The sequence below is a fragment of the Hibiscus syriacus genome, unplaced genomic scaffold, assembly GCF_006381635.1.
Source record: "Hibiscus syriacus cultivar Baekdansim isolate YM2019G1 unplaced genomic scaffold, ASM638163v2 tig00110009_pilon, whole genome shotgun sequence".
NCBI lineage: Eukaryota > Viridiplantae > Streptophyta > Magnoliopsida > Malvales > Malvaceae > Hibiscus > Hibiscus syriacus.
This window is the reverse complement of record NW_024062561.1, coordinates 1,394,202-1,419,161: the sequence shown is the minus strand read 5'-3', so window position 1 is coordinate 1,419,161 and position 24,960 is coordinate 1,394,202. Positions and strand designations below refer to the sequence as shown.

Genomic DNA, 24,960 nt, shown 5'->3' with positions numbered 1-24,960 from the left:
AAGTTGGCTCTTCAAATAATTATTAGCTTCTTATTGCAGTTTGTTTATGGTTGTTACTAATTTTAGTTGAGATGTGTTTTATTATTGTTGTTCTTGTTGTTGATGATGATGATGTTAAAAGTGAAAGGATTTGTTGGGATTCTGTAATTTTTGCTTCCTTTTCCAGCTGCAGTAGTAACAATGTATACTTAAAAAGGAAAGAATAAATCAATTTACACCCATATTTCTTATCAGCCATTATAGGTACAAAAATGATGTAATCTGTTGTGACTTTGAACAAGTCACTTTACATTATGTGTTTTCGGATTTGTGTGATAGTTGAAGGAAACACTTGTATCCTTTGTGTTCTCTTGAATGTTGATGTTTGGATTTTGATGGTCATGATGATGATTATTTCATTTCTGATGGTGATAATGGAACTAGTTTCTTGGTTTGGATGAGAAATGTCTATGGTGATACTTTTTGGCGTCTTAATCACTAGCTTGTAGATTGTCATCACTGTGTCTTTGATTCAGCTTGTTCTGCTTTTATCAATTGAAGTCTAGTAGATCAAAATGGCATCAATTTTGTGAGTGTTTGAAACGTAATAACTCATTTCTTAATAGGTAATAGCATTTTTTCGGTCAGTAGCAGTCTCACTCTGCTTATTCCGAAAAGCAAAATGTTATTGGAAAGAATAGAGTCCAAAGGTTTTAAGGACTCAAACAGAGGACTAAGTAATCTGTTGTAGGAAGAGCTTTCTTTTTAAAATCCGATAAGCCCCTATTTGACTTTTTCATCAGTGGCCTGCTGTGATCTGGTTATCCTTGTGTGTTTTGATTTCTCTTGTTCTATTGTTGAATTTCTCTTACGTTGTCAATCTTTCTTTTCTGGATGGATAATCTGCCGTCTATTTTGTATCGACTGTAAATGGAGTAATCTTTTTTTTGCCGCACGTCTATACAAGATACTCAATTTGCCTTTGAAATGTAAATATGGCTTATCTCAATAGTCCATTGGTCTTTTTTGTATGTCAGTATACCCTTGAACTCATTTTTCATCTTAGCAAACATTGTAAGTTCAAGTATTTAGTGATTATTATTTATTGTACAGTTCAAGTATTCATTTCTTTGTATTCATAATTTAACGTAATAATATGAATGTAGATTGTCCATAATTTAGTGATTATTATTTATTATATAGTTCAAGTATTCATAAATTATTACGATCATTTCTTTGTAGATGGAACATAATTATGAATTAGACTTTGTATTATTATGGTTGAAAATTATTGTTGTTTTAATGTGATAAACCCTTTAATTATACATTTTCACACTATTATTATTTTTACAATGTTATGTACTATTGTTGTTTTAATGTGGGGTACTATTAATTAAACCTACATAATATTTATAAACTTTTATAATATATTTTTAATAAATTATTAATATTGTAGCAAATAAACCTATATAATATTAATTATACGTTGAAATTCATTTCTAAAAATACTAATGAATAAGCATCATAAAGATTTTAAACCTAAAATAGTGTATTTATAACACAATCAACATAAATTATTAATATTATCTAAAATTTAGTTAGACGTACTTATAAAAATACAAATTTTTATAAAATATAATTATATAAAAAAATCAACCTTTAAGAAAATTAAAAGGTAAAGAATAAAACATATCGAATATGTATGTTTCTTTATTAAAAATAGATTCTGAAAACTGTTTTCAGAAAAATTAACCAAACAGTGTAAAACATTTTACAATGTACCATTCAAATACTGGGAAACATTTTCTGTTTTTCAGATTTCATTTTTCGGAAACTGTTTTCAGTGAAACAAACTGACCCTAATAATAGAAATAAAATATTATTATTTTTATTTAAGATTAAATTAGTAATTTTCAATCTATTCATTATTTATTTCAAAATGTTATTTTACCCAAATACTATATGTATATTCCATTAAACCCAAATAAAATATTTTTAGTTTATTGAAAATGCATAAGAAATGGGTGTGATTCTCTGAATATTCTTACATATCAATGACCTGAGCACTTATCATTGTTAGGGTAAATTACTCTAAATATCACTTAACTTTTGTTTTTGTTATTATAACACTGAAAATTAATTTTATATTCAATTATATCATATAACCGTTAAGTTGGTAACATGGCTGTCACTAAAACAACTGTTAGACATGACTAAAATTCGATGAAATGATTGTCCTATTAAAACGATATTGTTTTTCTTAAAATTGTTATTAAAATTTTATGTTTAAAGGAATTGTATCTTTAGTCCTTTGGAATCAAAGACCGAAGCTTAACCATTAAGCAAATTTAATTTTTTATTAAATTCTTACAAACATAATATACATATCATATACTTCATATATATATATATATATATATATATATATATATATGGGGAATGACTTTTCTTCTACTCATGCTTGAAGCAATATCCTCATCCGAAATCTTATTAGCCGATGACCTCCACAAATATCGCTCACTTCTTTTCTTCCTTACAATCTGATTAAAATTGTACTCCATGCTCGCACTCTTAGACCCCAACGAAGACCCTGATGATCAGTGTCCACTATCGTTGAATTCAACGTCATTTCATTGTCTCGGTTGGTTTGGGGAATCAAGAAATCAGGATTAAGCACTAAAGTGTTACATTTCCTCAAGAATGGTGACATGTCTTGGTAATGTTTAAGGAAAAATCCACTTTAAAATTCAATAGTCTTCGACCAAACCCATTAAATTGCATATAAACCCTAATCCTTGAGCTAATTTAACTAGGCATAATTCAAGTGAATACACAATGTTTGGGGGAATTTATATGTTCTTTTTTGAAGCCATAATTTAGCAAGATTTATTGACTCAATATAATTTTTTTATATGTTATTTTGAATCATTTGATGAGTAAAAACAGATTATTGAGATTAGTAATAGTAAATGAAGAGATTTTTACAGAAAAAAGATATTTTTAATTTAAAAAAATTTAATTTCAGTCATCAAACTTAAATAGTCTAAAAAAATCTGTATAATTTTAAATTTTGCACTCTACAAGTGTATATGGATTAAGATTTAGGGTTTAGAGTTTATGTTTAAGGTTTTAAGATTTAGGGTTTAAAGTTTAAAGTTTAGGTTTTAATATCTAGGGTTTATGGTTTAATGTTTTAAGGTTTAAGTTTTAGTGTATAGGGTTTAGGATTTTTGGATTTAGATTTTAGTGTTTGTTGTTTTAGGGCCTAGAGTTTTAGGTTTAGGGTTTAGGGTTTATGTTTTAGGCTTTAAAGTCTATGGTTTATGTTTTAGGCTTTATAGTTTTAGAGTTTAGAGTTTTAAGGTTTATAGTTTATGGATTAATGTTTAGTTCTTAAGGTGTAGTGTTTTAGGGTTTAATGTTTATGATTATAGATTTTAGGCTTAGGTTTAGAGTTTTAGTGTTTTAGCTTTAGAATTTAGGATTTAAAGTTTAAGATTTAGGGTTTTAGTTTAAGTTTTAAGGTCTATAGTTTAGGTTTTAGGGTTTATGATTTATTATGTAAGGTGTAAGGTTTATGATTTAAGGTTAAGTGTTTAAGGGTTTAGTGTTTAAGGTTCAATGTTTATGAACCATGGTTTATATATTATGGTTTTAGGGTATAGTGTTTAAGATTTATTATTTAGAGTTTAGGGTTTATGATTTATAGTCTATGGTTTAGGGGTTTAAGGTTTATGTTTTAGATGTTAGGGTTTAGAGTTTAAAGTTGTAGGGTATATGGTTTTAGGGTTATAATGTTTTAGGATTTAAGACTTAGGGTTTAGGGTTTAGGCTAATAACTTTAGGATTTAGGGTTTATAGATTATGGTTTAAAGTTCAATGTTAAAGGTTTAGGGTTTAGACTTGATTTAGATTAGATTCGAATCGGGTTGAGTCATTTCAGATTTTGATTTTATTCAAGTCTACAGTAAGTTGGGTTGAGTCGGGTTAATATCAAATCGGTTGATTTTGGATCGAGTTAAATTGAATCGGTCGATTTTTTTGGTCGAGTCAATATTAGATCAATTATTTTCAATTTGGGTCAACTTTAGATCTTTCAGTCAATTCATGTTGAGTTGAGTATGAGTGGGTGATACAATTTAGTTCAGATAGATGAGAGAAAATAATGGAGAGTGGAAACATTCTATCTTCTACCAACGAAGAGTGGACGACTTTTGTGGACAACTTGAGCAAATGAGTATCAAGAGGAGCATTATGGGAACTATTTAATCATCATGGCAAGGTTCTTAGAGTTTTTATTCCCACTACCAACAGAAACCCAAGGTATAAATATTCTACTTTTTCTTTTGTTCATTTCGCAAGTGAGATAGATTTGCAGAGAGCCATAGCAAATGTAAATAACACTCGTGTTGATGGGAGAACTGTATCGGTATCGAAGGCAAGATTCCCAAATTCTCAAAATCGAATAGGTTCTACTTCTCGGGCAATTGAAAGGTCAAAGAAGAGGTCAAAAGATGATTTATCTAATCAAGAAGTTCGGGTGAAAATGGTTAATAGGGAAATGGATATGAATATGGCTGCAAAGAATGATGGCAGAACATGTAGGGAGGTGTTACTAAGTAAGTCAAGGGAGAACTTGTCATCCAAGGTCCTAGGAAATAATGTTAATAGTAGAGGAGAAGATGTGGTGAATAGGGGAAATCTGATGGATGTCTTCATCCCTATCGAAGAGACTGCGTGGATCAATTACTCCTTAGATGATATTTTGAAAAGATCATATGAATGTGATTTTGTTCAAAGATATTTGCTTAGTGATGGGATTAAAGTGAAAGTTGCAAAATGGGGGAATGCATATAATTCATGTATTTTTACTTTTGAATCGAAGGCGGAGAAAGAGGATGCATGGTTGAACAAGAAAGAGTTATTTTTCTGGTTTGATCATCTGGTTCCCTTTGCACTGGAGAATGGTGTGTCGTTATCCTACTGCATAGTGTCCCTCATTGGTGTTCCTCTTCATTGCTGGCATGAAAATTTCTTTACAAGTTCAACCAATCGCTAAGGAATTTTTGCTGGTATTCACGATTCAACGAAAATTTGAATAGCAGATTGTATTTGATTGAAATTAAGTTTGGTGAAAGTTTTCATGGAACAAAGATAACGTATGTTAGGGATGGAAAGGAACTTTGCGGATGTGTGGCTTGAGGAGACTATGATGTATTGAACTAAGCCAGATCGGAATGATCATGCCGAGGGCGATAACTCTCCGCTGTGTCAAGCTGGTCTAGCCGGTGGAGATTTCTTGATCGTACAGAACCAGGATGGTAACGTTTCGGGTATGATGATCAGTGGCATTTTCGAGGCCACTATCCATGCTCCTGTATTGAATAATGTGTTGGAGGCGGCGCACGAGAAGATTATAGAAAACGTTGGACAGGTTGGCCGTGCATTTAATTTGACAAATAATAGGAGTTATGTTGCCATATTGGCCCCAGCCCCCAAGCTTCTACTAAACCCAATTCTATGGGGTGGACCTCCCGGAGGCCCACTTTAAACATCTCATTGGGTAATATAGGGTTTGGAAATCCTTTAAGCATTGGTGCCCGTAAAATATCTATGGTTCAGGAGGCCAGCAGTCCAGTTTGGATTTGTAAAATGCTGTTGTTGCTGATTCTTTCGAGTCTAGTTACTTTTCTCCCTATTTGGATTATTTCTCTGATATTGTACCTAATAGCTTAGATGGTCCATCTCTTTCAAAAATAATCCTCCCTTCAAGGAATGGGTCAGAACCACTGGAGGACAGGGAAGCTAATCTGTCGGAGAATTCCAAATCTGCTCAGTGTCGTCCTTATTTCAATGGTATTGGAAGGGTCTTTTTAAACGTTGTGCATAGAAGATTTGTTAGGAAGCAAATTCGGGACTCTCTCGATCATGAGATTAATGTTTCCTCCCCGCTAGACACATCTGCAACTCACTCTTCGGAAAATTTGAGCTATATTGAGGAAACTCTTGGTGCTTGGGAGGTAAGTAAAATTCTTGAAATTTCGTTCCATGGTGGGAAATATGTTTTTGTGGATAAAGTTTCTGATATTGAAAATGGGAACGGTTCGTAAGGGGTTACGATTAGTGAAGTTTTTTCGGGGGTTTTCTTATGATTATGATGAATATATCAATTATTACATGGAATGTAAGGAGGTTGATTCATATATGGAAAACTTATTCTCTCCTTTTGTGGCTTCAGCTGGTGGTCTACTTTGCATGTGGGATGATAATTTCTTTACTGTGACAGATAAGTTTGCATCTCGGATGTTCATAGCTTTTGTTGGTTACATTAAGATGAATCAATTTCGGTGAGTTTATTAATGTATATGGTCCATAGTAGAGTCGGAGAAAGAGGTTTTCTTTTCAGAATTGCTCTCTTTTTTGGGTAATTACAATGTCTCATGTTGCTTAAGAGGTGATTTCAACGCATTTCTGAATATTGAAGAGAAAATGGGCTAGTAGGTGAATCTTTCAACGATTGATTTATTTAGAAACTTTATTCAGGAAGTTAATTTAGTTGATTTGCCCTTCAAGGTGGAGCCTTCACTTGGAGCAATAACAGAGACCCTCGTATGTTCGTAAGGTTAGACCCATTTTTAGTTGATGTTCAATTTTTGCCTTCATTCCCTAATTTGACTCAAAGGTTGCTTCCAAAATCGATTTCGGATCATAATGCAATCCTACTTGAAAACAGTGGATGTAGTTGGGGGCTGAAGCCCTTTAAGATTTATAATTATCTGTTAGATGAGGAGGGGTTCGAAGAGATGGTTATTGCTATTATCCGGGTTCTTAAAAAGAACAATAAGCAATTTTGTATAGTTAGTATTCTTAAAGGTTCAAAATCGGCAATCAAACACTGATCTAGGAATAGAAACATCAACTTATCCGAATCAATTTCGGTCCTAGAAAAGAAAATCCAGTGTTTGGAAGATAAATTGCAACAAGGTTCCTTTGTTTCTAATGTTTTGGTTTCTCTTGCAAAATATAAGGAGTTGTGAAAAATGTTGAGGAAGGAGGAACTTATTTTGTTACAAAATTCTTGATTGAAATGGTTTAAGGATGGAGACGGAATATGAGGTTTTTTCATCTATCTGCTTCGAACAGGAGAAGAGTTAATCCGTTGCAGTGTATAATGTGTTTAAGAATTTTTCTCCAGCGCTTATAATACTTGAACTACACTCAAATTAAAGGAAATGAATCTTAACTTTCCGAAAATTTATCAAGACCAGAAGTTGTTTCTTGAAAAAAAGTTCTTGGAAGAGGAGGTTTGGGAAGTTATTTCCTCTACTGATAGTAATCGAGTGTCGGGACCTGATGGATTCAACATGGGTTTCTTTTTAAGAAATTCTAGTCATATCTCAAGGATGATGTTTTGAAGTTTTTCAATGATTTCTATTATGGTAGAGAGACTGGGAAGAGGGTGTGAACCATTCTTTTATCACGTTGATCCCTAAAAAGAGCAATCATGAGTCATTGGAAGATTATAGACCTATTAGCTTGGTGGGGGGGAGTTTATAAAATTGTCTGAAGTTCTCTCTAGGAGATTAAGGCTCTGTGCTGATTCTGTTATTAGTAAATCTCAATTCTCTTTTATCCCATACGGACAAATATTATACTACTCTTTTGTTGCTAATGAAGGGATTGACCACTTACTCAATAGGGGTTCAAAGGGGATTGCCTTTAAGATTGATTTCAAGTGGGCATATGATACAATAGATTGACACGTTCTTTTAAGGATTTTGAAGGAAATGGGGTTTGGAGATCGTTGGTACAATTGGATTTTCAAATGTATTTCATCAGCTTCTATCTCGATTTTGGTTAATGGTGTGCCAACTAAAAGTTTTCCAATGGCTAGAGATCTTTGACAAGGATGTTCTCTCTTACCCTTGCTCTTGAACATAGTCGGTGAAGCTCTAGGCCTCATGCTCTCTAGTGTTGTCCACTTGGGGCTGCTTCGTGGATTAACAATTGGTAGGGAAGAAAATTCTTTTAAGCTATCTCATCTGTAGTTTGCAGATGATTTGATGATTTGATGCATGATTAACATTATCAATATAAGTCGCATGCTTTCCTTAGTAACATCAATAACCAATAAAGCAATAATATATCTCAATGTCATCAACATTGCAATTTCTCTCGGTCTCGTCTAACATCAAGTATAATTATATATAAGTGATATCGGATATATATATATAGATCTTGCCTCTAAAGTCGTATCGTTATATATATTTCAAGTGCCACTATGGCCATATATATAGTCACCGCACATGTATAATCACAAATGCCACTAAGGCCACTTGGACAACTATAAACATGTCACATCTTAAACAAGGCCCATAACCTATTTTATCTTGTTGGTATCGATACCTAACTTTTGAATATCAACACGATCCCTCGATATTGATGCTAAAACAAACCTCAAAATGGATTTACTGAAAACGTGTGTTGATACTCCCATGCTAGTATCGTTATCACCCGATGGGTATTTATACTCATAAAGTATCGATATCGATTTAAGCTTTGAAGTTCTATATTTAAAATGGGGCATCGATACCAAAGCCTAGAAAATGAATTCGAAGGCTTGAAAATAAACCCCAAATCCCTTCTACAGATCACCATTAAGGACAAATAACATTCCTAAAGACTAAGGGGGTCTTATGTGTTCATTTAGTAGATAAATAACCTATGCAAAACATCAAAATCAAACAGCCAAGTCATAATTCATGCATATCATTTAGAACATGGTTGAAGGCTATAAACTAAGGCTATAAACTACTACAAGACATCATCTTTATGATAGTCACGATACAACAAAGGATGGAGATACACTACCTTGTTCAAAATCAACCAAAGAAGGCTCTTTGCTCAAGTTCTACCAATCTTCTCCTTGCCTCTAGGTCTAGGGGGCTTTCCCTTCTCTTTTACTAATCAAACAACACTAAAAGATACTTATAATTAGTCAAAATGATCAAATAAAGGCTAAAGATGAATTTATAGACAATTATATACTCTAGAAACTCTTCTAACAAGCCCTAAGCTTAAACCCTCCTAACCTCTCCCAAGCTCATGTCTTCACATATGAGCAATATGACTCTCATATTGAAGCCCATGAAATTCTTGGAATGTTTCTTACCTTGAAGAAGCTAAGATTTACTCTTAATGATGATGTGATGAAGCTTAGCATCAAAAGGAATGAGAATAAGGTTTTTGGAAGAAGAAGCATAAAAGAAAGTGAGTGAAAATGAAGCATTTCCCCATAATATGGATGATGACATCACCCTAAATCACCTTAAATCAACCATAAAAATCTTCAATGTGTTAATTACCCTTTTAGTCTCTCCATCTTTAAACTCTCATAAAAATCTCTTCTTTAGGATCAAGTCGGTTCAATTCGGTTCAATTCTAACCCAAATGAGGCCTAATATACCTCAAAGGTCCAATTAAACAACTAAACTGGTCCACGGTTGTCCCAAGTCAACTCTCATACGTTGACTCAGAATTCCAGCCATTACAATGAAATTCTTAATGTGGATAACTAATGTAATGAATATAGATTAAGTTTAAAAGTTGAAGCACTCTAAAATCACGTGTCAATTTTTTAATTCCTAACAAAAACTTCCACTAAAATATTTTGTATCAATTCACTCCCCTCTTGTTTACACTCTTGATTGATTGACTTAACAAAAGCATTGGAAAGTAAACATGATATTTTCTCTCAAATATTTTTTTAATTGTTTTCTCTATCATTTTGCATTTTCGAGGCTCTCTTTCCTAATGACCTTGACATCGTTAGGTGCTGATCAGAATTTGTCGATCCTTTTTTCCCCTTCTTTGTCACACTTTTATTCTGGTCTAGGGGCCACATGCGAGCCTTTTGTTGGTTGTTCATAGAGAGGATCATAGGCTTGTTGGGTTGGAGAAATTCCTTTGACATCTTCTGGTTCTTCCTTGAGAGTGAAATTCATGCTATGAGTCATGTTTCCCCTTTGTTAGTTGTTTCTCAAAGGGTTCGAAGGAGGCTTTAGTTTCTATATGTTGCTTTCTTGTTTGTGTTTTTTGTTATGACAAGAAGAAAGTAGATCTCTTCAAATGACCTTTGAGGCTCATTCTATTGCTACTTCAGTTGTTCGTCAAGGTCTTCACAGTCATTGGAGTTCCACTGGTGATTAAATCCCCCTCCCATTGGCCGAGAAAAGTTTTCTCCAATGAAACTTTTCTAATATCAGACCCTTTAACGCTTCTAGTAAGACTTTTGCATGATACAATCAACGACCGCCTTATATATTTTTTCTTATTCTATTAGTTTCTTCAATTTAGGATTTATGTTACCTTTTATCCTTGAACCTTGCTTATTTTATTTTCATTGCCCTATTTTTACTATAATTATTTTCCTCTCCCTTATGAAAGTTTTTTCTTTGATAAAAAATAGATAAAATGAGTTTTTTAGTACAATAGAAATTGCACATAGTAAATTGAACATAGGCACGCATGTGTCTATGTGGAGAAGGTGAATCCAAGTCAATAGAATAAGCAATTGGTAAAGAATCAAAATTTGTATAGTCATTAAACTCATTTATTTGGTTTAGGGTATTTGAGAACACGCAATTTGACCGTTTTGATGACTTACCATATTTTTTTATAATAAATAGTGGTAGTATTTGTTTTAAAGACTCTCAAATACCATGAGTCGTTGGTGCTCGAACCGAATATCTATAACAATAACAATCATCATTTTAATCATTGAAATCGTTTGGTTCCTACAATAAAATATATTTTCTTAAAAGTTTAATAGTTAAAAATTATATAATGAAATTTGAGTGACTAAATATTTGTACCTTATTTATAAATAGAGTTAATTGCATCATATATCCCTAAACTATAACCTTCATTTTAGATTGGTCCTTAAACTTTTAAAGATGTCAATTTCATCCCTAAACTATGACTCTCTTTCTAAATTGGTCCCCAAACTTTTGAATATTTCAATTTCATCTCCAAATTCATGCAAATATGTAGTTAATTTCAACCATAATTTAACCTAAATTTTGTTTTTTTCTCTCAAACATATAATAATATAACTTGACATAACGATTTTATTAACAAAGGATGTGATTAGTATATGTGTATAGTTCGGGATGAAATTGGAATGCTTAAAAAGTTTAGGAATTAATTTAGAATGAATGCCATAGTTTAAGGATGAAATTGAAATATTCAAAAGTTTGAGGACTAATTTAGAATGATAATCATACTTTAGGAATGAAATTAAAATATTTAAAAATTTAAAGATTGATTTAAAATAACTACCATACTTTAAGAACATATGATATAATTAACTCTTACAAATAAAATTATACTTTTAACCTTGATTAGTATTTAAAAAAAAATTATAAATAAATAATATACTCATAAACTATAAAAACAAATATTTTCCTAGGAAGTACGGAAGAGAAAAAAGGGACACTGAATAAATAAAATGCAAATACTATAAACTAATAATTTAACCTAACAGGCTTTTGCATTTACATCTTTAAACAATTTTATAACGAAAACCACAAGAGAAGAAAGCCAAGAAAGAAAGGGTTAGTGCTCCGGGGATGGGGGACGTTTATTGTTCGGACTGCAAGCGGCAGCGGAGGTGGTTTTCGACCACTCGGCCGGCGACACTGTGTGTTCGGAGTGCGGGTTAGTTTTAGAGTCACACTCCATCGATGAGACGTCGGAGTGGAGAACGTTCGCAAACGAGTCGGGCGATAACGATCCTGTCCGTGTTGGTGGTCCCACCAACCCGCTTTTGGCGGATGGCGGTTTATCCACTGTTATCGCTAAGCCTAACGGTGCTTCTGGTGAGTTCCTCTCGTCTTCCTTAGGCCGGTGGCAGAACCGGGGGTCGAATCCGGATAGGGGGTTGATTGTCGCTTTTAAGACCATTGCTACCATGGCTGACAGGTATTTGATTTTTATGGCTGGGTTTTTGGATTTTGTTTTAGGAAGGTATTATGAAGGTTGTTTGACTGGTCATCATGGGAGAAAACTGGATGATAGGGTTACGGATCTTGTGAATTGTTTGAGTTTTGTTTTTATTGAACTAAATAAGTTAGGTGAGTTCAGTTTGTCCGTTGCTTCTAAAGATAAATGAGTGCACATGCTTAGACATTTTAAGGGATTTTGATTTGTTGTTGAAAACAATCTTGATGCAATTTTTGTGTCTCTTGTTTGTTCATAAGAAATTGTTGAACAAAGATTGAGGGAAGATCCTAGGAAATTTACAATGATTGTCATTGCAATAATTGGAAAGTGTAATGCCTTTTCATTTATTTTTCTTAAGCAGAATCAGACTGGTATCTAATTGTATGAATTAGACAAATATGGTGTTCTCTGTTGAGTCTGATGTGATCTGACTGACTGTTAGAATGTTGAGTTTGGCTTGATGCAATCCAACTAAATATTAGGATTGCATTTTTCTATAGAAATATATGTGATTAATTTACAAACGGTTTTTTATACTGGCTTTCAAGTACCATTATGTTTTTTTAGGCTTAAGATTTGCATTACTATTCACCTCCCATACCCTTTCTTCATGAAGTGAAGTTTTATGCTCGAGTGATGGTAGTATACTATTTAACGTCACTTATTTGGAGAATTTTTATGTTTCAGGTTGGGCCTAGTTGCAACCATCAAGGTATGCTACTGATTGTCGTTTGAATCATATATGATGTTTCATTCTATTACTATGGATTGGTGTCATGAACATATGCATAGGTTTGATCTACTTTGTTATTTTAGTATGTTGTATGTGTATATTCTTGATACTAGTTTGCACTGCTACCGTAGACCAAAGCAAGAGTTTATCATGTCGGAAACAACACTAAGTTATAAGAAAGTTAAAAATGCATCATGAAGAGCTTTATAAGAATCACTTGTTTGAAATAGAATATCTCTACAAACACATTTGTGATAAATTGGCCAGCTTGGAACAAGTTATACTCTTGAATAACGAATTCTGACTGAAAAATGAATAGGAAAGATGGAACTCAAGGAAACTTAGGTTAGAGAAAATCTCTAGTTTTTCCTTATTAATTCAAAGATGATAATGAGATAGATATGTTGGTTGTAAAGCCTTCAACTTGCAAGTTACTAAGTTTTCTTGCAAATAAAGCTTTATTTATAGCCCTAGACGTTTTCCCATTGCATTCAAGCATAAATTGCATTTGATAATTCTTCAGTTGCCCGTTGAAACTTGAAATGCAGCCAATTCTGTTCTTGACATTGATTTTCTCTTCCTTAAAGCTTAGGGTTGTAGAAAATCAACTGTAAAAGAATTTTGACTGAAAATCTGATAGGAAAGATGGAACCTAAGAAAACTCATGCTAATGTTTTGTACACAAGTAATAACATAAGGAGAAAAACTTAGTTACATGAGTTTGAAAGTAGTTTGTTAAAACATAAAGAAGAATTAGTACAAATCTGAACTTGATATTAGAAAGATAAGTAAAAACTCAAGTAAAAAAATAATAACTATTCAAAATAAGCAATATTTATTTCTTCACTTTATCCAAACGAAACCATGTGAGTGGCTAAAAGTTACAAAGTTAGTTTATTGCTAACTCATGTACTAAAATGTGCACAAACATGAGTAATAAATGATACTCCTTTCAAACGTATCATTAGGGTTATAGCAAATCTCTAATTTTTCTTTATTTATTCAAAGATAAGAATACGAAGAGAATGTTGGCGGTAAAGCCTACAACTTATTTGTATATGGTTTCTTCTAGAAAGTACAGTTTTTAGGCTTTCTTGCAAGTAAAGCTTTACTTATATGCCTTGATTTAAACCCTAAAAATAACTAATAACCCTAGCCATCCATAATATATCTAGAAGTTATTAAATAAATCTGAAATAATAAAATATTATAAAATCATTAAAGGCTTATGTGTCATGTTGAAAGCCTAAAATACATTCAAACATTATCATACCTCATCAGAGATTAGTTACCTAAGTTAAGAAGATTGAGTTGGATTTATAAATATTTTATCTAGTTAGTATCCCTAAATCTAAGAGATTCTTTTTATTACTAGAATTAGTCTCTTACCTAGTTTAGAAGTTACCTAAGATAATGCTTAGGTTTGTATATATAATTGTAAGTTTCCTACACGTTTAATAAGAGCGAATTACTATAAAATTCATGGCTTTTGTCATGGTATCAGAGCTAGTCGTTTTTGGGTCTTAATCTCCTTGTTGAGTTTCTTTTCATGGTTCTTAAGAGAGTATGACACCTAATCAGCAAAATATAGGCGATATGGGTGATTTCAGCAGTGCAGAAACTGCTCAAGGAGGCACAATGGGTGATGGAAGTCACTCTAATTCGATAAGTGACTTACAAAACATACAAGCCTCTTATAGGTTAAATGGAAAAAACTACCTTAAGTGGTCTCAACTGGTTCAAACTTTCCTAAAAGGGAGAGGTAAACTAAGTCATCTCCTTGAGACGGGTCCAAAGGAAGGAGATCCCAGATTTGAGGCTTGGTTGTGGAATTCAATGGTGCCTGAAATTAGTGACACCTGCATGTTTCTTGGAACAACCCAAGAGATATGGGAAGCTGTAAAACAAACCTATTCAAATGTTCGATATGCTGCCCAAATTTATGAAATAAAGAGAGATTTCAGCCACTAAACAAGGAAGCAAATCTATAACAGAGTATTCTAATATTATGAAGAATCTGTGGCAGGAAATGAACCGCTATCAATGCATTCAGATGAAATGTAGTGAGGATGCAGCAATCCTAAAAAGGTTTGTAGAAAAAGATAGGATTTATAATTTTCTTGCTGGACTAAATATATAATTTGATGCAATAAGGGTCCAGATTCTAGGAAAAGAAGACTTGCCCTCACTGAATGAAACTAGTGCTATCATTCGTGCTAAAGAAAGAAGAAGAAGAGTGATGGTGGTTGAAAATAATCAAGTAGAAAGCTCAGCTTGGTTACTAGGGTTGTTCCTGAGGGACCAAATCGTATGGAGTAGCAGAATATTGAAGGCAATGAAGGAACAAGGATGGTTAACAAGGACTCCTTATGGTGTACTTACTACAAAAAACCTCGTCACACCAAAGAGAAATGTTGGAGTTGCATGGAAAGCCTCAGACTGCAAATAAGAACTTCACAGAGAAAGGAGGTTCAACAAGAGGACAAAGCAAAGCTTATGCAACTAAACATGTGGCTAAGGAGTCTGATAAACAATCTGTTGAATTCAACCGAGAAGAAGTAGAAAAATTGAAGAACCTACTGGAATCCTTAGAAAAACAATCCTCTGCAGGTACATGCAATTTAGTTTTCTCAGGTATATCTTCCTTCTCTTCTCAGAGTTCTAATGCCTTAGAATCATCTACCCACATACCTACCCAAAACTCCTGGGTAATTGACTCAGGAGCCACTGATCACATGACCAATTCTTCACTGAACTTCCTCACCTATATACCATGCTCTAGCAACAAGAAAATCACAGTTGCATATGGTATTATGATAATGGTTGCTGGCTAAGGAGATATTGGCATCAGTAAAAATCTATTGCTTAAAAATGTTCTACATGTGCCAAAATTATTTACTAGCCTTATCTCATCTTACACAATGTATTTTTCAGGAAAAGAAACGAAGAGGATGATTAGGCGTGCTAGGGAAATAAATGGCTTATACTACCTTGAAGACCTTAGTGAACCAGTTAGAGTTTTTAATACTCAACCATTGTCTTTTTTATCCAAATCTACAACCAATAATGACCAAATTTGGTTACATCACTTTCGCCTTGTTCACCCATCTTTTAGACTCTTAAAAACTATGTTTTCTTCCTTGTGTAATTCCTTAAATGTTGAAGAATTTCATTGTGAAGTTTGTGAATTTGCAAAGCATAAACATTCCTCTTTTCCATCAAGTAATAAACGAACCAACAATCACTTTACCCTTATCCACAATGATGTTTGGGGGCTTCCACTATTCCTAACATAACTTGGGCTAGATGGCTTGTGTCTTTTATAGACGATTGTACTCAGTTTACTTGGATATATCTACTAAAATAGAAGTCTGATGTTACCTTTACTTATAAAACCTTTTACACCATGATCAAGACTCAGTTTGGGGCTAAAATAAAATGAATCAGATCAGACAATGCCAAGGACTACTTTAATCAAGTCATGTCTCCTTATTTCTTAGAAAGAGGTATTATACATGAGTCCTCTTGTGTAAACACTTCCCAACAAAATGGAGTAGCAGAAAGAAAGAATGGACATCTTCTTGCCATAATTAGAGCCATTTTATTTCAAAACAATGTCCCTAAAAGGTAGTGGGGGGAAGCTGTGTTAATTGCCACTTACATGATAAACAGACTACCCACTAAAGTTCTTGAATCCCAAAGTCCCCTTCAAACTCTTACAAAGTTCTTTCCAAATCCATCTGTTAACCTAAAACCAAGGGTATTTGGGTGTGTTGCTTTTGTTCATATTCATTCTCAAGGCCGAGGGAAACTTGATCCAAGGGCATTAAAATATATTTTTCTTGTGTATTCCTCCACTCAAAAGGGCTACAAGTTTTACCACCCTCTTACAAGAAAATACTACATTTATCCTGATGTTACTTTTGTGGAAAAAGAGAATTATTTTACATCTCTTTATTTTACAGTTCCTTATCTTCAGGGGAAGATAAGGATGCAAATTTGTTTTTACTTCAGCCCCTTGTTGATTTCCTACATCTACATCTATACCTATACATTCTACAGAAACACAGACAGAAACCCAGCCTGCTTCTACTTCATCCTCTCCCCAATCAGAACCTAATACTCCTCAACCAAACATTAATACATCATAGCCCAATATTCAGGACACTACTTGTCCTTCTGAACAAAATGATGCTGAAAATACTATATCTGCTTCTGATTTTGAATTTTCCATTGCTATTAGAAAAAGAAAAAGAATCTGCACCACCAAACATCCTACCTATCTGTTTTTTACCTACAAAAACCTGTCCCCCAGTTACAGAACCTTCCTTATTAGCCTAAATGACATTGCTATTCCTAAAACAGTATCTGAGGTATTAGAAAATGAAAACTGGAAAAAGGCTATGAATGGGGAAATGGAGGCACTGGAGAAGAATAAGACACGAGATTTAGTGAAGCTGCCAGAAGGGAAAAGAACAGTAGGATGCATATGGGTATTTACTGTTAAGTATAAATCAGATGGTTCTCTAGAAAGGTACAAAGCAAGATTGATGGCAAAGGGGTACTCTCAAACCTATGGAATTGAGTATCTTGAAACTTTTGCCCCTGTTGCAAAGATAAACACAGTAAGGGTTCTACTGTCCTTAGCAGTTATTCAAGGATGAGATTTACAGCAGTTTGATATCAAGAATGCTTTTTTGCATGGTGACCTTGAAGAAGTTTACATGGATATTCCACCAGGATTTGATTCGAATACTGGACAAACAATGTGTAAATTGAGAAAAGCTCTTTATGAACTAAAACAGTCCCCAAGAGCTTGGTTTGAGAGATTTACTAAAGTAATGCTAAAACAAGGCTTCAAACAGATTCAAGGTGTCATGCTCTATTGGTGAAATGCTCTCCTTCAGGGGGGAGTAACTGCACTGTTGGTGTATGTAGATGATATAATTGTTACAGGTAATGTTTTTGAAGGAATTTTTAATTTAAAGAAGTGTCTTATAAAGGAGTTTGAAGTGAAGGACCTTGGAAGATTAAAAATACTCCCTTGGTATTGAGGTAGCTCACTCACAAGGGATTTTTATATCTATGTAGAAGTATACATTGGACTTGTTGAAAGAAATTGGAAAATTAGGAAGTAAACCAGCAGAAACTCCTATAGAAGTCGATCACAAGCTTGGAGACTCAAAGGAGGATGATATGGCAGTTGATAGAAGTTTTTTTCAGAGACTAGTGGGAAAGCTTATCTGTTTGTCACACACCAGACCAGACATAGCATATGTTGTAGGGGTTGTGAGCCAATTTATGCACAATCCCAAGGAATCACACCTAAGGGTTGTAGTCCAAATTTTGCAGTACTTGAAGGGTACACCAGGCAAAGGAATTCTATTTAGAAGAGGGGGGAACTTGACTCTAGAAGCATACATAGTTGCAGAATATGCATGATCCATAATTGATAGAAGGTCAACCTCATGCTATTGCACTTTCTGTGGAGGAAACTTAGTTACTTGGAGAAGCAAAAAGCAGAATGTGTTGGCTAGATCAAGTGCAGAAGCTAATTTTCGAGCTATGGCATTGGGAATTTGTGAGTTATTATGACTGAAGATTATTTTAGAAAACTTGAAGATAAAGTGGAATGGACCAATGAAACTCTACTGTGATAACAAGTTAGCAATCAACATTGGTCATAATCCAGTTCAACATGATAGAACAAAACATGTTGAAGTGGATAGACATTTCATAAAAGAGAAACTTGACATTTCAAGTTGCAGTCATACTTTCCAAGGGACAACTTGGTAAGTATTTTAAGAAGTTAACAGGCAAGCTGATGATGGAAGATATCTATGCTCCCAGCTTGAGGGGGAGTGTCAGAGATTAGTTACCTAAGTTGAGAAGATTGAGTTGGGTTTGTAAATATTCTATCTAGTTAGTATCTCTAAATCTAAGGGATTCTTTTTATTACTAGAATTAGTCTATTACCTAGTTTAGAAGTTGCCTAAGATAAGGCTTAGGCTTGTATATATAATTTTAAGTTTCCTACACTTTTGATAAGAGTGAATTACAGTAAAATTCATGGCTTTTGTCATACCTATTGTATCTCTCCCTTTCCCCAATCTGTGCATGAGCAGAAATGAATTACAAATATAAAACACACTAATCTTGTGCATGAGTTGAAAACTTGAAATGCTTATAAAAGTTACCATAGCAGCTGCAGCTCGCTCCCAGAGTCCCTGTCTACGCATGATAAAAAAATAAGTTGTGAATTTAAACATCCAATCCTGTTCATGAGTTGAAAGATCAAATAAGCTTCTCTGCTCTTAGTCACCTTACCATGAGGAAAAAGAATAATGTTAGGGTTGGTGGCTGGGCAAGGAAGTACTTGTTTACTGGACAAAATTGTTTGGTAGATGTGATTTATTAAATAGACTTCTAATATGTAACTAGATCTTATTATTAATAAATAAGGAAAAGTTACTAGAAAATCATTCGCTATTCTTTTATATATTTATTATCTTACATATTTTTTGACAAATTTTATAACGATAGTTATACAGTATTTCTGCTGTATAAAAACTAAAAGTCGTCTATTTACTACTAGTAGGATTAGGTAACCGAAGAATGTTGCGACTTCATAGAATGCCAGGATAAAATGTTCTATATTTTCGGAAATATTTGAGTAACAATTGGAGAGGGAGCGAGACATCCTGTCAATAATTTCTTTACTATGCCTTTTTGTTATTAGTTTTATGTGAAAGCTTTCAGAAAAAGTAAAATAATGTGTTACTAACGAACTGTGCCAGGAATAATTCTTTGCGGTAGTTAGGAATTGGAAATTCACTTCCCCCACTTTTAAAAACTTATATTGGAATCAGCTTTTAATTTTGAAAAGTTTCTTCCTTAAAGCCACTGACAATTTCTTGTTTACTGCTACCCCTTGTAATCTGCTTTTCAAATATCGTCTTCCAATGACCGCCATACAAATTTGAGCCACTGACAATTAATTGAATTTGGCGAGTTTAGTTCTTTGGGATGGATTTGGAATATTCAGTTGAGGAGGAGTTTGGCAGATTGGGAATTTGAACAGTGGGCTAATCTGATGAATCATTTCTAATTTCTGTCTGTCTAAAGAGGCCATCGATGGTCTGATCTGGAAAGGAAAATGGGCTGGTGTTTATTCTGTAAATTCATGTGTGAAGATTTGTTCCTTGGCTTCCCAGGAGAATTCTTTTTGGAAGAAAATTTTGTGGAAAGGATTGGTGCTACCAAGAGTTGAGTTTTTTTATGTGGCAGGTGGTTCTTAAAAAGCTGCCAGTGAGGACTGAACTGGTTAAAAGAGGGGTTACGGGTATTGTAGATATTTCTTGTCCTCTATGTAATTTGGTTGATGAATCTTCTTCTCATTTATTTTTCTCTTGTTCTGTCGTGTGGTCACTTTTGAACAAATTTGTGCAGTATTGGAGTATTAGTTTGGTTTTTCAAGAAAATGCGCAAAACTTCCTCCTAGCTTGGGAAGAACTAAATTCTAGTTCTGCTATTTGGAACTTTATTCCGGCTGTTGTTATTTGGACTGTTTGGAAAGTTAGAAATGATATTGTCTTCGAAAGAGGGAAGTTAAACCAGACTAACTTATTTTTTCTTAGCAAGAGTAAGGCTTGCATCTTGGTTCTTAGATAAGTTTGCAGACTCTTATATGGATTCTCTTATCAGTGACCCTTCCCTTGGGGATTCATGTTACCCTCTAAACAAATCGATTGTCTCTACGATCCCTTAGTCCCCCCTCCTAAGGGCTTTGTCAAATTGAATGTGGATGCAGCTACCAGTTCTGATTGGAAGAGCAGTGGAATTGTGGGTATTCTTAAAGATGATGAAGGTCTTCTATTAGGCTCTTTTAAGGAGGCTACGGGTCCTGGTCCACCTACTTTGATGGAGTTAAAGGCTGTCCAGAAGGGATTATATTTCTTTGATTCAGTGAGAGGAGGTATTAAGGGTCGGTTGATTATAGAATCAGATTGTAAAATGGTAGTGGAATGGGTTAAGAATGGAACTTTGTGTCCTGATCTCTATGCCTTTATTGTCAGGGATATAGCGGTTAAGCTTAAAGAAGTGGAGGGTGTTAGGACAGCCAATATAGAGGCTGATGGGTTGGCTAAGTCTGGGATTGGCTAATTTCAGTGTGTTTTAGGGGTATTTTATTTTGGGTTCTTAGGTTTGTTTGTAAGGGTTTTATCTTGATGTTGTAAATCTTATGTATCTTTTATTAATGAAGTATAAGGCACTCTTTTCCTCCTTCCTCTGATTAAGGAATTCATTGAGTTCCTTAATCATGAAGGGGGTTTTTAACGGGGCCTTCAATTCCTATAAAAAAAACAATTTTTTTGTGCTTCTAAAAGAAAATTATTTTATAATTGAGGCTATTGTCTAAGTCATATTTAGAGGTTTTCCTATTAATGAAAAGAACCATTGTGTATTATATTTAAATTTTAGCTTGATGACTTTTATTCTTTACTCTTTCATCAATTTTCATGTGCATATAATTTATGGGCCTTTTTTCCACTGACTCAAGGACCGAGCCAATGAGATATATAAGAAGGTGGAAGATCAGAAGTCTAGCAGAGGAAGAAATCAAGATGCATTGTTGGCTGCTTGCCTATATATTGCTTGTAGACAAGAGGACAAGCCACGCACTGTCAAGGGTACATACTAAGATTCTTTTAACATCTGGATGTTCTGTGATTTATCTTGCTTAATGTGTATGAGCTTCCCTGAACCTGTGGATTTCAATTAGAAATTTGTTCTGTTGCCAATAGAGCCACCAAGAAAGAAATTGGCTGAGCAAAAGACTACATAGTGAAACAACTTGGACTGGAGAATGGCCAGTCTGTGGAGATGGGAACCATACATGCTGGTGACTTCATGGTGAGTTCCCTTTATTGCATTAGGGAAACAAAAATTATTACAGTGCTTTCGTAAACAACTATGTTTTTTTCCATATAGTTGGAAGGGTGAATTTCCATTGTTTAATAATGTATTTATTCGTTTATGCTTGCTACTGACTTTAATTTCTTTAATTATCAGAGGCGGTTTTGTTCCAACCTTGGTATGAATAATCAAACAGTTAAAGCTGCCCAAGAATCAGTTCAGAAGTCGGAGGAATTTGATATAAGGTAGTAACTATGGAAACATCATATAGATGTGAGCCTAAACTGAAACTACTGTTTAAGACTTTTACTTTAAAAAATCAACTCACTATCCTCTGAGTTGAATAATTCTTTATGGACTGTATTTTCGGTTGAGCAACTGACATGATTAGGCAAATTATGCTTGTTGATTATATAGACATACAATTATGCTTGAGATTTTGCAACAATTGCCTTATGCTTTAGAGACTATTATTATGGAGGTGGACTATGAGGTACTGATGCATGAGAAGCAAGAAACTTTTGGGGATGATCTTGAGAGTCAGGGCTTGGGATTGTTATCGAGACATCTGATCTCTTGTGTATATCTTTAACGGTTTTTTTCCACTTATACTAGTTGCTATATGTATCTTCTAACAATTTAAATAATTTTACAGGCGAAGCCCAATATCGATTGCAGCCGCTGTTATTTATATTATAACACAGCTTTCAGATGATAAGAAGCCTCTTAGAGGTTTGATTTTCCCACCATACTTGTTAAGTAGAAATAAAGATGTTTCACCATCTATTATGTGCTATTTTCCTTCTTGATACCGTTCTGAATATTGCATTTAGCTTCTACTATCGACTTATCAGACATGGCTGCTTATGACATTGTCAATTAAGAAATAAAAAAACAGTGTCTTCAAAATTTGAGCTGCTACTATTGTTCTATGAAAAATGCACACTTTTGATGGTAACATGTGATGGATGCAGATATTTCATTTGCTACGGGAGTTGCAGAAGGGACCATCCGAAATGCGTACAAGGATCTTCACCCCCATCTGGTAAAGATAATACCAAATTGGTATGCCAAGGAAGAAGATCTAAAGAATCTATGTAGTCCTTGAAGTTCAAAACAGACGATAGATGAGAATACACACACACACACACACAAAAGGGCCCTGAAATTGGTAGAGTTTTCTCCCTTGGATGCAGTGGAACTCTTGGAAAGCTCCAAGATTAATGGTTTTTGTGTGTGTGTTTTTTCCTACTTGACTCTTTCCTTACAAGTAGAGACAGAAGGGAGGGAGGTAATGCGGAAAAGGTGGTCCAAGTGTATTTTTTGGGTACTTAGTGATCTAAGTTATTTACGGATTAGTTTGTCTTACAGCAGATTTTTCGGGTATATTATAGAAGAGGAATTTATACTAGACTTGATGGTTTAAGTCAACCATGGCTGTATAGACAATAGATTTTGGATATTAATGTTTATGATAATGCCAGATAGTAGCACTCCAATGTTCACGGTCAAATTTAATGGTGTTAACGGTTTTGTTCAGGTATTTAAAAGTGCAGCATTGAAAACGTTAACATATACTTTTAACGAAAAATTCTTTATGCACATAAAATTAACTTTAGATATAGTTTGGACATTTTTACATTAGGCCAATTCTAAAATATAATTTGTTAATATAAGGCTAAAAAATGGTATAAATTGATCGAAAATGTTACTGAGAATGTAATTTTTAGGTTAAATAGATTAATGTTTCGGTTGTAATTGAAAATATTACATTTCTCTTAACGTTTTTTGTTGCAAATGAAAATATTACAAATTTGTATAAACTTTTTAGGTTGAACATGATAATGTTTTATGTTAAAACTCTTAAATTGATATTAAATTAGGATGTCACATAACAAAACTACTAGTAAGGAAGCCTTATAAGCTAACCATCTAGTCTTTTGTAAGGTACCTCTATAATTTAACCATCAAATCTTTGTTTATAAAAGGTTAAGTCTTTTAACTAACAAATTTTATAAGTATATAATTAATTTTGAATACATCATTAATTTTCAGTTTAGTTGATACTATTGTTATAATAATTTGGAATTTAGGTTATGTTGATTTGATTATATTTAAATGTATAATATTTTCTATTAAGGGTTTAAAGGGGTTATGAGATAATTTAAGTACTATGTAAAAAAGTGATTTTTAGCTTGTTCAATGTATATATTAATAGAAATATATTTATTTTTATATAATATAATAAAAATAAATCATAATAGTCAATAAATAAAATATTCAGAAGCTTATAAGTGATATTGTCGACTCTTGTGTATGAATTTTGTATATATAAATCTAAATTGAAATGTAAAAAAAGAAAAAACTAAACACAATAAGATAATAAAAAATTAAGGGTAAAGTATAGTAATGGTCACTGAACTTTTTTGACAATTGCATTTAGGTACCCCAACTTTTAAAACTTGCAATACAAGCTTCTAACATTTAGTCCGATTGGAATATGATCCCCGATGTAACCGACCGTTTGACACTATTACACTATCGTTAATATGTTTGCAATATGGTCACTGAAATTTTCAGGCACTTGCATTTAGGTCCCCCAACTTTTAAACTTGCAACACAGTCCTCAATTTGATTATAAACCCCAAATTCCTTTTCGATCTTGAATTTCCTTTTTCGCTTCTATCTTCTCATTTCCAACGTAACTTTTCAGTCGGGGATGCATGGGAAATTCTAATCCAACTTTGAATTCTGTGGAGGTGTTGACTTGAATAAGGGTCCATTGAGAGAAGACCCGACCAATGGGCTATCGGGACCATCAACGATTCAAGGTGTATGTTAGATACATGTCATCTCAATTGAAGCATAGATGTTTGATGAAATGCTTGTGAGAAAAAAATAGGGTTAGAAATGCAGAGTTGACAAATACTACTAAGATGAACTAAGTATCATTGTTAAAAGTCACCAACAAAGCTGTAATTATTTTGTATAAATTACATATAATAATTTTTTTGTTTAATCCTTGTGGTTAAAGATTTTCCAACAGATGACCAAGTATAATGAAATCCCAAACATCGCCTTCACCTCTCTGTCTCTTTCGCTCACATGCACTCTCGTTTGGTTTTTATTTTTTAGTTTTCCGCCATGTAAAATTGTAAACCCAAGCAGTGCTATGTCTTTTAGCTTTTTATTTACAAAGAAAAAATGGAGGTAGAATTGCTGAAATACAACACCGATTGCGTTTATTTCTTAGTCTCTCCCCTCACTTTCAAGAAGGTATTTATTTTCTCTTTTGGGCTCTCCGGAAGTAAGCTTTTCCTCTTTTGCAC

At 33.6% G+C, this 24,960-nt stretch overlaps 1 pseudogene; it reads left to right on the top strand.

The window, feature by feature from the left end:
- Positions 1–11,609: 11,609 nt before the first annotated feature.
- On the top strand, positions 11,610–23,116 carry LOC120212244 (annotated as a pseudogene).
- Positions 23,117–24,960: the final 1,844 nt, after the last annotated feature.